General features: G+C 29.5%; 1 long non-coding RNA gene across 1 annotated transcript; it reads left to right on the top strand.

Moving 5' to 3' along the window:
- The first annotated feature begins 9,063 nt into the window (after positions 1-9,063).
- LOC146996922 (uncharacterized) lies at positions 9,064-15,728 on the top strand. Its single transcript, XR_015041792.1, has 2 exons — positions 9,064-9,585; positions 14,185-15,728. It is a non-coding gene; the product is annotated as an uncharacterized LOC146996922 (long non-coding RNA).
- The last annotated feature ends 2,120 nt before the right edge of the window (positions 15,729-17,848 follow it).

Raw genomic sequence — 17,848 nt, 5'->3', positions numbered from 1 at the left:
CATGACTTTTAATCTTACGTTTTCAGTCAGAAAACCTATTCCAAATGTTTTTGTATTGCATGACAATGTATCTTTTCATTATTCAATAACCAGTCGGAGAACCGCTTGTGTTCCGAAAATAATATGTGTACTCAATCGTCCTGCATGTTTTTCAAATTTGTCTTCTTGTGATTTTTTTTCTTTCCCAAAAACTAAAGTTGCCTCTCAAAGGAAAGTTTTTTGATATTGAAGAGACAAAAGGAGTATGACATTTACTTTTAGAGGCATGTCAAAAACAGATCTCTACAAGCCTTCTCTTCCATTACATGTTGTGCAGTCAGACAAAAAGTTGCATCAGCGTAAATTTTATAATCTATTTTTATTCCACTCTGATTACTTTATTAACATACAGTGAATATATACTAAATCTTTTACTTTAGCTTAAGTAATTCGGAAGTTTTGACGGAATTGTTGTCGGATCTAGGACTTAGAAGATAAGTGAAATTAAATATTTCGATAATCCAATAAATTCAAGGTCGAAGTTTCAATATTTTATTTTCGGAGGGAGGGGAAATTTTTTTCAGTTGTGGTCCATTATCCTAAGTAGTATATTTGCTTCGATTCTTTATTTTTTCCATAAAAGCGAAAATATTACGCATGATATACATACATATAACGCATAGCTTCAGATTAAAATTTAATAATATACAAGGTGGTTATAATTAAAGTTCCACTTTGAAACGGTCATAAAAGGAAAACTACTGGATCAACTGTTATCAAACTTGGTAATCGTGTAAAGGAGGTCATGGGAATTTATTTTCCGCGAAAAAAACGAAAATTGGAAACCTCACCACCAGGGGGAAAATCGCGCTGTATGCAATATTGTTAAACGAAATATGGGTCGGAATCTAACTTAACCTTTTGTTACACGGGTTTAACATGTTGCATACCCTTAAGAAACTTTGAAGTAGGCAAATTACCATTTAAAAGCGTTGAATTCGATAAAAGTCGAGTGCGCCATCCGTGTAAGTGTGAAATTCGTCCGTGAAAACCACGAATTAGCGATTAGAAAATGTGAGATCGCAAATCACTCGCACAAGTGCGTCCAATCTGAAAATCGTTTTCTTACAGATCGCTAATTTGTAATTTTTGAAGCCTGAATTCGGCACTAAAACATGAAGATACTGATTCAAAACGCTTTTAATCGATTTGGGCCAAAGAAATCCGTCATGTTATCTACCTAGTTCCATTGCATTCTCCTACTGCATTCGACTGCATAGCAGTCATTCCGCACCGTTTAGTGTTGAATGACAGCTAGTTTTATAACTGAATCATTTTTCTCTGAAGAGCAGGCGACAGCTGGACGACTGTGATTGCAGCTCACTTAGAGTCAATGTTAAAATGTTTCGTGATACATGAACTACAGTAACATGGCATTTTAGATACTACGAATTTTATGCAGGACTGGGCCCCACCTCACGTGTGTCGCACAGTTACTTAGGAAACATTTCACGAATGAACGTCTTATAGGCCGACAATTCCCCTCTTCCCACCAGACCTCAATCTCTGTGACTTTTGGCTATGGGGTTATCTCAAAAGCACTGTTTACGGTGATATTCTAAACAATTTGGCAGAAATGAAAAATGTCCGTAACATTCCTCCTGATATGCTAAGAACTGCTGTTAAGAATGCAGTAACAAGATTTAATTTGCTCTCGGGAAATGCTGGAGGCTACATTGAACATGCTTTGTAACACGTTTCGGAAACTATTAAACACATTTTAAACAGATGTTTTCATGTCTTATTTCATTTACCAATATTGTATACAGCGCCATTTTTCCACTGGTGGTGAGTTTTTGAACTCTTTTTTTTTTTCCCGCGGAAAATAAATTCCCGTAACCTCCTTTACACGATTCCCAAGTTTGATAACATTTGGTCCAGTAGTTTTCCTTTTATGACTATTTCAAATTGGAACTTTAATTATAACCACCATGTAAATTAAAGTTTAAAAGTCTGACAGTTTGGTTCAAGTCCCAGCTTTAAAATATATATATATTTAAATATAATATTTTATATTAATCCTCTTAGAAAGAATGTTTTAAGAAGCTAATTTTTCTCTCGCGTTATAGATTGTATAAAAAAACATGATCTTTAATATGATTTAGATTGTTTCAGCCGATATAAGAATCGGGTCACTCGGTGGTACAGAATAAACCCTGCTGGTCTGTTTTATTTCTTTGTCATTGAGCAAAAATCTTTTAATTAAAATATTTATGCTTTGGACTTTGCTCTATACTTTGTTTATAGTTAAAATGCCTAGAAAATGAACTGTCTTCAGCTGAAACGCAGCTGATGCAATTGATATTTTAAAAAAATTGACAAGAATGCAAAATTTATAGAAGTCTAGGAATCGAAAAATCTTAATTTTTTTGTGTGAGCACTGAAAATAACTGTAGAAGGAAAGAAGAAAACTAGGGAGAAAAGTAAGCAAAAATTTGCACGGAAATTTGGCTGTCAGACATACCAAAATGTTTCAAAAAGTTGGACGCTTTTGAATATACCTTCAGGATACTTCAAAGAATTTAGGTGTTCAAAGAGAAAACACTTGGACGTGTACACCACCACCACCACCAAATACCATCAATTGAGCTTGTGTTAACAGAAAAGACAAAAACGATATCATTACAGATTAAAGTGAAGAGCGACTGGTTGTAGACTATATGGTTGTATAAATTTAAATTACGTTATAGAACATCACATCGTTAATATACTTGCAGAATGCCTAAAGAAAAAGAGCAAGAATAAAGTAGAATGCCTGAAGAAAAAGAGAAGAAAAAATAAATTTTTGTGTAAAATTTAGTATTTGTAATTTTTATTTTTTAATTTAAAACCTTTTAATCTTATGATATTTGATTCTTGCGATTTCAAAAATAAAATATTTGACTAAAATATGAATAACATTTTAAGAAACCAAATGTAGGATAAAACTGTGCAAAGCAATGGGCACAATGATTAAACTGTTTAAAGCAGTGTATGCAAGTCATCCTATGTTAAAATGTCTGTTATACATCTCTCTTATTTATATATTTCTTTTCTGAACGGAACATTGAAAGGCGTGTTAACTGTGCTTTACTGTAATTTCTCTTTTAATATATGCAGTTTTCAAATGCATCATAGTCTGGGTTACAAAATATTCTTCGGAAAGAAACGCAATTCAAATAAATAAAATCAAATTCTGGAAAATTTATATTAATAAATATATTTAAAATGCTCAGTTCGAAGGAATAAATAGAAAATTTTAAAACAATTATCTGAAGAGACAATGCAACACAAACAATTAATAAAAAAGTATAAAAATTAAAAAATTTTCTAAAATAATAACTATGACAAATAAATATATATAAAGAAAACTATTTGAAAAAAAAAATAAACGCTGTACCTTTATTGACGCAGTTTGAATAGGTAAATAGAAATTTTTAAAACAGTTATTCGAAAAAAAAAAAGTGCAACTTAAACAATTAATATGAAATTCGAAAAAGAAAAAATTACTTAAAATAATAACAGTTATAATAAAAAATATATAAAGAATATTATTTGGAAAAACGAATGATGGTGACTTTTTTTCCTCTCACGGGAAAGGAAACAAGGTTGCCATATATTAAGACGTTCGCCAAGTGAACTATTCTTGGCGCAAACTGAACAAAAACTGCCAACATAAATTTGTGAATTTCTCCGTAAATTTCGCTCCAAATTTTACAAAATTTCATATTTAGGCGTAATTTGAGTCGTAGAATCGAAATATGTAAAAAAATTGGTATCTTATTTCAGAAAAAGTCCGATTTTGTGTCAAAATACTATGTTAGAATAGTGCTATATATAAATCTAATATATATCCTAAGTCGCGCTTTCGAGACATGAAGAACGCAATTTGAATTTTGTCAATCGACCCAGTAGAACGGGAGATATAGCACTGTCCCATTTTTTTTTTTTTTTTTTTTTTTTTTAGCAGTGTACATATTGAGAACAACCTCATTTCATTTAAGTAACAGTTATGTTTTTAAAAATAATTATGGGTTTGTTTTGTATAATTGATATAGTTAATGATAAATTCATGTTTGATACCACATTGGCAAGTTTACTTCATAAGGTGGGTAATACATCATAGTAATTATTTTCAAAATACCTGAAGAAACAATGGGATTATTCATATGAAATGAACCTTTAAAGTTTTAAATCTGAATATAAAAATTTTAATTATATGAGATACTTTAGATAACAGTTTTATTTATATCATGAATCAACACATTATTTCTGGATTGCTAATATGAAAACATGAATTTGTGTTAAATTATGCAACAAGTTCAAGATACTATAGATTTCTAAATTATTCATTAAAATCATTTTGCTTAAGAAATTTTTATTCAGTGAATGAATAGAAAATGTGAAATTTAATTTTCTGTTACAAAATGAGTCTATTTCTAAAAAATGCTTCTTTAAAAATAATGCAATTATTCTACTTATGAGTTATTAATTTTTTAATAAAATATGGGCTTACTCTATCTGGTCTGATCCATTTAAATTTTCATAATTTGTAATTTAATATGTTTTAAAGTTACTGGATTTCTCATTTTTTATGTTTTAATACAAGACCTTGTTTGAAAACAATAAGATTGCTACTAGAAATGAAATGCTAAAAACATAATTATGGTTTCTAGGATGTTAAGCAATCTTAGAAATTTCCAAACACATATTTAAAACTGCTTGTATAACACCTTCAGAAAAGTCTTAGCAACACAGAATTACAATACTATTGAAGTGTAAACCATAAACAATACAGAATTGATGCAATGTCAGAAATTTTCAAATGCATATTTAAAACTGCTTGTATTGACACATCAGAAATGTCTAGAACTTTAAAATGATGTAAAAGGCTTGCACATTTTCATACAGGTGATCAAAAGTGCATTGATTTTAGCATTAAAAAAATTTAAGTCGTAACTAATAAGTATTTATTATATATTAAATTTAACATTTTATTCATAATGAAATTTTAAAATTACTCTTCTAAATAAATGTTACAATAAATTTTATATTTTCTCTAAAATTATGACTAGTAATCTAAAATTTGGTATATATTTTATTATTGTATATTGAAAGAAATTATACCTATTGTTCATTGCTTTTAAATTGTTTTTGTATAAAAATTTTAGCTTAATCGCAGTAAAATCATATTTTATGTCTTTTACAAAAGATAAAATTTTAATATAAATATATTTATTAAAAATATAAATATTAATTTAGAAAAGTAAATAAGGAAACTATAAAATATTCAAAAAATAGTAAAATTTGAATTTAAGCTTTAATATAAACTTATATTTACAAGAAAATACTATTTTTATCCTTTTTTTAATACAGTCAAAAGTCTTTAATCCGGACTCGTCGGGACTTCGGCGATTCCGGATTATCGATTTTTCCGGATTATAGATTATCAGTTTAAATCTGGTAAGATGGCATGCAGAAATTATAAAATTAAAAATATGAAACCGTAATTTATAAAATAATGAGCAATTATGATCTAAAGGGTATCCAAATTTACCAAAAAAGAAGCCCAATATTTATTTGTTTACTTTATTAAACATATCTTTTAACGCGCGGATGCGTAAAGCATACCTTACTCATACCCGAAATTAGAAAATTGCAACCAGAAAACTATGTGATTTGTATTCGTGATATTTATAATGACGAGGAATTTGATTTAAATCATATCAAAGACGGAGTACATCGAAATTAAATACTACATTTAGTAAGGAATTATAAGCCGACTAAAATAAAAACATCTGCCCTGAAGATAACGATAGTGTTGACAGATCAACTTCCAGTTCATTGCGCGCCGCGACGTGCCCCCACCCCGCGCAGAGCAGCGTGAAATTGATAAACAGATTTCGGAACGGTTAGATAAACAAAGGATATACTTTTATCCATTTTTTGTAGCAATTCGTTTTTTGTTTGATGGACATCGAAACATACTTTCGTTTTCTAGATCCTTTGGAGCTCCAGCATCGGAAATTCTATTTGACATAATCGAAAGTTCAAGCTTACTTTTAGAAAATTGCTCTTACAGTCTGCAAAAAATAATAAGCCGGAGCCAATTTGAAGATTAAGGAACAACGCAATTATCAACATTAACTGAAATAGATAATTAGATAATTTTATCTTTTACCGTCCGTTATACATTAAACGCGCACGCGAAAACGTATTCTGCACTTGCACAGATGCATATGCGCAGTCGTAAATGTCTTGCGCGCACGAGTAAAACGCCTATGCGCATGCGTCAATGCGGCGCATGCGCAGAAAGATTTTAGCTTTGAGGTCCGGATTATAGATCATTCTGGATTACGGGTGTCCGAATTAACGACTTTTGACTGTATAGGTTTCTAAAATGAGTTTTATTTTCCTGGATTGTGAAGGATTTCAATCTCTTCAAAACAAAAAATACACATTTTTAATTAAAGAGCTAGGATTTTGTTTTTCAAATATGAAACACTCAATCTTTAATGTTTGGTCCACCTTTTCAATTTGAAAAATTTAGTAAAAAAATAAACGTATGAATCTATGATTAATTAAAAATATACATGGTTTAAAGACATGGGAAGAGAATATCGCATACAACTATTTACATTCAATAATCAAATGTTTAAGAACAGATTTAGATATATTGTGTACGGGCTATGAAAAATCAAAATATTTTGCAAAAATTTGTGAAAGGCCAGTTAAAAAAGTGAATATATAACTGCTAAAGATCAAGGATAGAGAAAAGCAAGGTGTGAACATCACAAAAAAACTGCAATCATCAATGTACTGTTCAAAAGAAAAAGCATTGTTTTACAAAGGAAGCATCTTAAATGGAAACTTTATAATTAAGAAAGAACACGTCCCACATGTAGAAGGTGCACCCATATATTATCTGGGACACAGTGATGAAGACGTATATGAACAAGACTTCAATATTATTAAGGGATGATTTTAAGCATGTATGCATGTGATTTAAACATGTGATTTTAAGCAAGATAAGTGAAGAAAATACAGTACAAAGTCTTTAATATGGACGTCCATAATACGGAATGATCTACAATCCGGACCTCAAAGCTACGAACTTTATGCGCATGCGTAAACGCATTGCATGCGCGTTTAATGTACAACGGACGTTATAAGCTAGGCGAAAATTATCTAAGGCATTTCAGTTAATGTTGCAGATTGCGCTGCTCCTTAATCTTCTAATTGGATCCGGCTTATTATTTTTTGAAGACTGTTAGAACAATTTTATAAAAATTAAGCTTGAACTTTCGATTATGTCAAAAAGAGTTTCCAATTCTGGAGCTGCCAAAGGAGCTACAAAGAGAAAGTATGTTTTGATGTCTATTAAACAAAAAGTGGAAATGCTGTAAAAAATGGATAAAGGCCTATCCGTCTCAAAATTATGCAAGTATGGCACTGGAAAGTGCACTAGATAATGACACAAGAAAAAGGAACATTCTGAATTTTTGTGGAAGCATCTTAAACAACTTACATTAAAAGAAATGGTTAATAAAGTAAGCAAATAAATATTAAGCTTTTTTTTTTTTTTTTTTTTTTTTTTTTTTGCAAATTTTGATACCCTTTAAGATCATAATTGTTCTTTATCTCATAAATTATGATTTCATATTTTTAATTGTATAACTTCTGCATGCCATCTAACCAGATTTAAATTGATGATCTATAATCCGGAAAAAAACCCTAATCCGGAATTGTCGAAGCCTCGACGAGTCCGAATTACGGACTTTGTACTGTATATGTAAACCTCTCTGGAAAATAGAATGATTTTAAGCTTGTATTTATTTCACTGAAGTGAATTTATAACCTCTCTGGAAAATAAAATCATTTTCCCCAATCAGATTTATTTTTTGGTGAAAGTTAAAATAAACATTTCATCATAAATAGATTTGTTTAGGCATCTGGGTAATATAATTAATAATGAATTCCCCCCTTTTTTTTCCTTGATGTTATTTTATTGCTTTAAATATATGTATTTAGCCATATCTTGAAAATTCAAGTTTTTAATTTCAGTAATAGTAAAAAAGTCATATATCTTACATAAAGTGTAACCTTTTTGTATCTACAAGGCTAGATATAGTGAATCCATATTATGTTATAAATTTCATATCATATCAATGAAGCCTTTTTCATGAATTCTATAAATCAACAATTTATGTGTTTGTATTTAATACCGTGAATGAAAAATTTTCAAGTAAAATAGTTTTAATTTCAGTGACAGTGAAAAAAAAATCATATTTCTTACAATATAATATTATTTTCTTATTAATATAAAATTATTTTCTTATTCATTTCATATAGATAAACTTCTTATACTATTTAAAAAAATAAATTACCATAATAAATTACACTCCTTATAAAGTAAACTGGTCATTTTTAAAAGCAATTCTATATAGATGTTGTTATAATATACTCTGTCAACAAAAGTAAATATAGGTTTTTTTTAACAAATTCATAGCATATCTCAAAGAACTACCATATTAATAATCCTCATTTTAATTTTTTAAACACAGCATATATCAAGAACAATTCTATACAGATGTTTTTATAATATACTCTGTTGACAAAATTAAATATAGGGTTTTTTTTTTTTTTTTTTTTTTTTTTAACAAATTTATAGCATTTCTTCAAAGAACTACCAAATTAAAAATCCTCATTTTCATTTTTTAAATACATAAGCAGAAATCAAGAACAATTCTATACACATGTTGTTATAATATACTCTGTTGACAAAAGTAAATACAGGTTCTTTTGAAGAAATTCATAGCATATCTCAAAGAAATACCAAATTAATAATTCTCATTTTCATTTTTTAAACACATAAGCAGATATCAAGAACAATTCTTTACACATGTTGTTATAATATACTCTGTTGACAAAAGTAAATATAGGATTTTGTACAAACTCATAGCATTTCTTCAAAGAACTAACTACCAAATTAATAATCCTCATTTTCATTTTTAAACCTATTATGAGGTATCAAAGTTAATTCTAAACAGATGTTGTTATAATATACTCTGTCGACACGACAAAAGTAAATATAGGTATTTTTTTGAACAAATTCATAGCATTTCTTCAAAGAACTACCAAATAAATAATTCTTGTAAAGGGGTCGTTTTAGATAGGGTCATAGAAGAGTCCGGTATAGTGTAACAAATATTTATTAACAGGTTTAAGTTACACATGGATATTTATTAACAGGTTTAAGTTACACACGGATATTTATTAACAGGTTTAAGTTACACACGGACATTACATTTAACTTTTCAGAAAAATCACAGAGCAACAGTCTGGTACAACATATCAAGTGGGAGCCTTGGTTTTACTGAAGTACTTCTCTGGCTACTCACCAGAGGGCAGCCTTATTGTCACAGTTAGTCCAACAGTTTTATATGTTAAAGGATTGGTTACATCCTCATTTTCTTCTATACAGATGCTGTTATAATATACTCTGTCGAGAAAAGTAAATACAGGTTCTTTTGAACAAATTCATAACATGTCTCAAAGAACCACCAGGTTAGTAATCCTCATTTTTCAATTTTTAAACCTATTATGAGGTATCAAAGCAATTCTATAAAGATGCTGTTATAATATACTCTGTCGACAAAAGTAAATATAGGTTTCTTTTAACAAACTCATAGCATGTCTCAGAGAACTATCAAGTGAATAATCCTCATTTTTTGTTTTTTAAATCTATTATGAGGTTTAAAAATAACTGTTGTTTTTTAAAAGTATTTCCACAAATTATATTAAAAAAATCCTTCCACAATGAATGATGCTTTTTATGAAATTAATTTTTAAAAAATGTTATTTGTATTAGAAGCAATTCTATACACATATCGACTTAGTGTTTTTTTTTTTTTTTTCTTTTAAGCTTCATGACAAGAAAAACAATCAATATACACAAGACTGCTTTTCATGTCATTTATGAGTGTGAAACCTATGTGTTATAATAACGTGTTTTAATGCTAGAATGAATGAAAAGTGATTAAATTTGAGAATCGATAGCTAGCACACATGTCAATTATCTAAAAAGAGACTGCTACTTTTAAGGTAATTTCACAAGTTCACCTTCCACAATGAAACATGATTTCTTATGACTCTTAAAAGACTATTAATGATTTTTTTTTTTTTTTCAAATTATGAATCAACTGAGAATTTTTTTTTTTTTTTTTTTTTTTTTTTTTTTTTTAAGCTTCATGACAAGAAAAACTTCTTCAATTAGTATGCACAAGTCTACTTTTCATGTCATTTATGAGTACGAAAACTATATTTGATAATAAACATGTTTTCATGCTAGGAAAGTGGTTAAATTTGCGAATCAATAGTTAACATATATGTCAATTATTTCAAATAGACAACTAATTTTAAGGCACTTTCATTGGTTATGTTAGAAGAAAAATGCATTTTCCTTTTACAATGAAACATGAACTTTTAAAAGACTTTTGATGAAAAATATCTTCAAGGAAAATATAAATTGACAAGAAAAATTTCTTCAATCTGTACACACAAACTTTGTCACATTTCTTCCCACATGTAAAAATTAAGAATTTTATTGTCAGTCATATATTACCTATTGGAATTAAGGTATCTTTACTTGAAAATTTAACACTGAAAGTATACAAGTACTTTTTCATGACTATTTATAGGATTATGAAGACATTGCCTTAGTGATTACAAAATCTTTTGGTATATTAATTTTACATACCTGTTGAGAATGTTTTGTTAATAACAAAAATATAAATAACATTGAGAAATTTTTTATTGATACAATGCTAAAACAAATTCATTACATATAAAGTCTCAAAACGTACAAAGTTATCCTAATCTAATTCAATAGTACAATAAAGGCAAGTGAGATATCATTATTAATTAAATGAAAAGTCAGAGAAGACAGAAGAGAACTTCTCTGACGTTTTATTTAATTAATAATGATGTCTTACTTCCTTTTCTTAAGCCACTGAATTAGATCGGAACTTCTCTCTTTTTAAAGATAAAAAAAGAAAAGACTTTCTCTAAACATATTGAAAGTTGTGTTACTCTTCTTCATTTTTTAGTCCAAAGGGGCTTTTTGGGTAGAAGAATTGTTAATTTTGGTTTGCCATTTTGTGTTGGTTCACTATAAATGTATCCCCTTTGAAAATAATGTGTGTTCGTCATGTGTTTGTCTTTTATGTTGTGTTCGCCTTGTATTCGTTTTTTGTGTTATGTTTCCATTCCCTGCTTTCTCTCTCATCCTAACAAATCATTTTTACCAATAGAATATTGAATTTCATTTTAGTATTTTGAATTGAAGCACTATAAATATCTATGTCACTTTTCAAAAACAAATTGCCCCTTTGGACACAATTCTGAAACCATTCAAAATTTTTTTTATTACATAATAATGTATTTCTCCAAACATACCGAAAATTATCTTGCTCTCATCCATTTACATTTTGCTATTTATCTTTTAACACTGTGGGTTATGATTAAATGTATTTGTTTTTATAATTAGTGAAATAAATTATAACAGCACCATAAATTAAATATATTTATTTTCATAATTTATTAAACATTCCCATAAGATATTACAATAAGATTATATTTTTATAATTTGTTATGTAACAACTTATCCAATAACAACTAAATATCTTAAAGGTTCCATTTGTATAGCCTTTTCTTCAAAAGTCTTAGTCTCCTCAGGTTTCTTTAACTCTATGGTGGAACACAGGTCATCCTCAGCGGGTTCAATATAAAATCGTTTTTTAAATGGGAGATTGTTAGTCTCCATTAGAGGAGGGCCATACATGTTTAACCATTTGATTTCTTCCTCTTCTAAAATTAACTGCAAATTGGTACATTTAGCAAAGTTTTCTATGTACAAATAATATATATATCATCTTTGTTTGATGAATTCTGAACCATCAGCAGAGGTCTTTGAACTTTTTTCAACCAATCCCAAAATGGAATTTGAATTTTTTTATTTAATGTGAAAATTTCAATAATCCACGCAATTTGTGGATAAGTTAAAAAAGCTGTTGAGGGGTGAAGTTTTATTTTTTTCCATCACAGTGCATTGATCAGTTTGAGGAACATTCTGAAATGTCAAAGCATCTTGTCCCATCAAAAATTTCTGAAACATTGCATGTAGACTGGTATCCCACACATTTAGCAAAATCAGAAGCTTTCATATAATACGTTAGATTTGAATGGGAGTCCATCATAGCAGGAGAATCCATGAGAACCTTTTAAATGACGTTCTGAAATAGATAAAAAGGGGTGATTTTGCTAGCTTAGAAAAATTTACTTAGAAAGTAAAGAAGGTTCATTCAAAAGACTCAGGCTCTCATAATAAATGTTACAGTAACAACCTAGCCTTTCTTAATACATAAAAGGGTATAACCTAGTTCTCACAATATATAGAAAATGTTACAGTACAAATCTTAATAACTTTACTTTAACCCCTTAACTGCCGCGGGCGTATATATACGCCTTGCTTAGCCGATGCGTTAACTGCCCCAGATGCGCAGCCAATGCGTTAACTTTGCGAATAATTTTAGGTGTAGCAGCGCAAAGCAAATGATAGCAGTTTGGAAGGACGTATATATACGCCTGGGGCAGTTAATGCATCGGCTGAGCAAGGCGTATGTATACGCCCGCGGCAGTTAAGGGGTTAAATACATAAAACTTTTATTCTCTTGTGCTTTAATATATAGAAAAATGTTACATTACCATTTTAAAACTTCTATTCTCTTAATACATAGAAAATTCTCTTAATAATTTTCGATACAAATACGACATTTTATTTCAAATAATCTTTGTATATAGAATTACTATTTTAGAATAAACGAGTATTTCTAAATATTAGGAAAGCAAAAACAATTTCATAATGAATAAATATTTACTTACCAAAAGCACTTCAGCTGATTCTTCGAGTCAGACCTCGCAGTCAGGATATGGTGATACACCTTCTTTTATATGAAAATGGTTAGGCCTTATCACAGGAACAAATGTGCTTTTATATTCAACCAGGAAAACTATCTATACATATATATATACTCTTTCTATTCAATCTTGGATGTATTCAAAAAAGTTGTTTAAGCAAGAGATGAAGATCATCATTTTCAATACCACATTTAAAGTAAAATAGGGGGGGGGGAATGTTTATACAAGTTTGATAATGAATTTATTTCTTAAAATTGATCAATTTTAAAAAATTTTCAGAGGTTGGAGAAAATCTTACACACCTTTTTGTGTATTCAATAATGATGCCCTCTCTTTTAATAAATCCAAGGAAGACATCATTTATAATTCAATAAAAAAAAACAGTTTTCAATAAAAAAAAACAGTTTTAAAAAAAAACAGTTTTTTTTATTATTATTATAATAAATATGACAATCTACTGAGATGGAAGGTTAAATATTTAATATTATCATAAAGTAATAATTTATTATTTACTTTATGATAAAGGATAATTTAAAATAGAGAAATATTTAATTTAATTTAATATTTCTCTATTTTAAATTATCCTTTATCATCCTCAGCATTAAAGGTTTTGAATTATCAATAATGAAAAGTACGATGAAAGTGTAGGAGATTTTGTTATTAAAGAATTAGCATATGTATCAAGAGATACTGCTTGAGGTGTTATATATGTTAAACTGCCCAAACCATGGAGTGATTTAACACCTTCCATGAGACGCTTTTTTGTTTCTATTTGTCTACATTTACCAGAAACAAATCATGGGTTTTCATGGAATGAGGGTCATCTTCTATGAAAAATTGGAATCATTTCTCATTTCATTAATGACAGGTTATAATAAAATTTTTGCCCTCAGTACTGGAAGGTTAATATTTTACGAAAAATAATAAATAGTGATGTCAAGGCAGAAATTACATTGGTGGATATGGATATAGATATGGACTGGTTATCATTGCCCACATCACCTTTCCCTTGTTTAAAGCATTTAGGACAAAACAATTTTTGTGCTTTTCAAAATGTCATTTTATATTATCGATATCTTAAGGAATATTTAATAGATCAAACGAGTATCCAACACGGTACAAATCGAGAAGAGGATGTTGATAAATATTGACGAACATCTTAACAAAAAAATGTGTTTTCTTTTTTAGGACAATCTTGAAGCAGTTCTTTTCCTTAAAGACAGGAAACAAATTTTATAATAGGAAACAGATGTTTCTAGAAAGATTATAAATGACCTTCATAACAGGAAACCAAAAATATTTAGAATAGTATAAAAAGGCTACGAGAGCCACAAACTCGGGTTAAAATCATTGCATAGCCGAGAAATCATGGAGGAGGTGTGTGGTGTCTTCCCTTCTAGACGTATTACAGCTGTCAATAGGTTTGTAAAAATCTCCAGTTAGGAAAAATTGGATGTTTATTTAAAGAAAACTGTAGTGCTTTTACATCACATATTCCAAGTGATAGGAATAAACTGTATTATAAACGAGTTCAAATAACTTATTTATTGATGAAAAACCTTGAAAGAACTCTTCAGGTTTGTAAAACTGCACGTCAGTGTAATTCTTACAAATGGACAAGGAGTCATCAAAAACTCCATTTGACTGCGAGTTCATTCGAACGAAAGAATGCAGATAAATGAATAAGCATCCGTTGGAAAAATATTTTCCTTACCAAAAGTTACTTTACTTTTGGTATAAGGATGACAGATCCCTGGAGAGGTCCATCTATAACAAACTACTCAAGCTTCCTTAGTGTACTATGAGGCTTCGTGCCCATCTTTAAAGGAATGGACTTTACAACCTGGAGATGAAGTAAAATTTAAAAAGTATATCCTGCAGCCGAATAGAGTCTACCTCATACCGTCGAAAACAACATATGTTATTTTAACAACACAAAAATCCTTATTTGCTGCAGATCGTTTTCAAGCAACCATTGTGAAAATATTGAAAGATGAACTGAAAATCAGATTTAAAAATCCTAAAAGATATACAGAATTTAATCCATCCAAGGACAATTATGATCCATATAGCAAGCTGCCTCCGACACCTTACCTAGATGAAATGGTAAGATGTTCTGCTTCTTCCATGACACCTCCTCCAAAGAAAAAAAAAAAAAAAAAAAAAAAAGGAAAGAATCAAAAAAACAAAATTTCTGAACTTTTAAATAAATCTGAAGCCGATTTTTTTGGCCGATGAAGGGGTATTTAAAGTACCTCTTCTTCCCCTGCTGTCAAGCCTACATCAACACCGCATTTTGTATTACAGCCAACTGATATGATAATGTGACAAGTAGAACCATCATCACTAATGCAATGTATAATTGCATTAGTAACCAATCAGATATTCAAAAGACTCTACAATTGACATTCCAAATGTTCAGTGCTCGTCAAGTGTTCAACTGAACTTTTCAGAGATAATGTCTTCTGCAAATGTTCAACTGGACTTTTCAGAGATAATGTCTTCTGCAAGTGTACAGTGTTCTACAAGTGTTCAACTGGACTTTTCAGAGATAATGTCTTCTACAAATGTACAGTGTTTTGCAAAACCACAAAACATTGCAGATGGAATGTCTACTACAAGTGTTCAACCAGACATTCCAGAGGCAGAACAGCAAATGGAAACTGAGGATTTAAGACTTTTTAGTAGATTTACTAAATCAATATAATGTTGACATGAACTTTACGCAGATTCCCCAAAATGAAAATGAACTGTGGGAAGAATTTGTATCATTTACAGAATCAATATATTAGTTAATTGAAAAATGAACTGTGAGAGGATTGAATTTAATTTTGTAAAAGATGTGTAATATATAAATAGAATTTAATAAACTTGTGTATTTAAATAAATGGCTTGTTTTTTCAGACATAAATGAAATGTAATTTTCTGTCAAGCAAAAAAGACATATAAGTTAAAAAAATAGTTATATATATGGGAAAGGTGAGCATGTTTATTGTATAATTAAGAGTGGAGTGTGTAAAATTCTAGCCTGTGTACTTCTAAGTTACAGTTAAAGTTGAAGAATCTTAAGAACTGGTGATCGAATGATCGCTTGAGTTCAGAGAGATAAAAACGTAAACATACGAAGGGTTAATTACCCTTTATTATTCACAATAAAGTTAACAGACGACTCTTTCTTGGAGTTACAATAAAGCCTCCACTCAGGCTTGAACTTAGGAAACTAAAACTTAAATAAAAAGATATAGCCAAAGTTATCAAGATTCTTACAGAGTTGGTCCCTTGATTCTAAATAACAGCCTAAAGTATGGCCAAACGTAAAAGAGAGTAGCCTCTAAAAAGGCGTGCTAGACAGAATCATTGGTTCTCTCTAACAAAGTCAGTAAAACTTAAGAGTTCTCCTCATTTGTATTCAACTGCGATTCTAAAACTATGTTCTGGCCGGAAGTTATAAGCTTGAAATTAAGAAGCGATAGGAAAGTAACTCAAAATTTAACTGTTAGATAAATTAACATAATCTTTGCAAGTGTTCACATTAACGTTTCCTCATGGTTGGTTACAACTTGACATAGTTTTCTTATATACGAGTATTTAGAAGGGGGGTCAACAATAGTATAGCTATGACTTGATACTATTTTCTTGTTTATTTAGAGAATAATGGTAGAGTTACAATTTGACATAATTTTCCAATGTCGGATTTTTTAATTTCTAAAGGACATTAAAAGTGTTCAGAAAGTGAGCCAACAATGATATATAAATACAGAATTGTGGTGGATGTAATTTCCCGATTTTTCAGTTTTTAAGATGGGTATCGGTGTTCGAATACTTTTTTCAGGGACTGTAATTTATGACATTGAGTCTTAAATGATATTAGGATAATTGCAGATTAAAAGCTACAAAACATTTATGTTTTGTAACAAGAACACTAAACAAAATATTTATGCATCTTTTTAATTTGAAGCCTTCTCAGACATTTTGGCTAATTTATATCAATTTCCTTCTCTTTAAGCATTTTTTCTAACAATCAGATATTTGTCTCAATATGCAAACCAATGTTCTCACTAGTTTATGTGTGCTTTATCTCCTAACTTGTCAACCTCTTCACAATGTACCTATGAGGGTTTACTTGATCTGGTAAAAGTTAAATAGTCCCTGACAGACATGAAGCAAATTATCTCTATGTCTGAAAGTAATTACAATGCCAGACAAAGGGTTAAATAAGCCTCTTATTTAAAAAAAATTAAAGGCATGTTCTGATGCTAACAAAATCAATTACATATCATGGTGATATAATTAAACAAGAACAGTCAAATTCAAACTAAAATAATGGACTAGTGGTCATTCAATATGTATAGAAAGAAATCATCATGATGCATGTGGACTAGTTGTCAAATACTATACAATTTAATTTTAATTTAAGCTGGCTCAGTAAATCTATTATATGAGGAAACAGAAATGGGAAATTATAGTAAAGGCTGAAATCATAAACAACTGGGTAATTTACATAAAAATAACTGTATATATCTTTGAAGAATAGGTTTCTTTATGTATTCAGTTTCTTTCTTCAACACGTTTGCTTTACATTTTAGACTTTTCAAATTTAATTAAGGATTTCTGTTATTTTAAAACACATAAGTGCATTTAGAATGTATAGAAAAAGCTGCTAATTTTATTTCTTTAGTAATATGAACATTAAGAAGAAATGTAAAATATATATGGTAAGGGCCAGTTACAGAGCTGGTGTGAAAGAATTTGTAGAATTCAGTGACACACCAAGCAACAAGGTCTAGAATGGCAAAACTTTTAGAATTTAGAGCAAGTATTGGAAGCAAAATTTGGAAAGGCACTAGGCAGC

Source organism: Stegodyphus dumicola, chromosome 6 (assembly GCF_044657685.1).
Source record: "Stegodyphus dumicola isolate Sdum_Otavi_A_Nest chromosome 6, ASM4465768v1".
In the NCBI taxonomy this organism is placed as follows: Eukaryota; Metazoa; Arthropoda; class Arachnida; order Araneae; family Eresidae; genus Stegodyphus; species Stegodyphus dumicola.
Note: the sequence above shows the minus strand (reverse complement) of the source record. Positions and strands in the feature narration are given on the sequence as shown.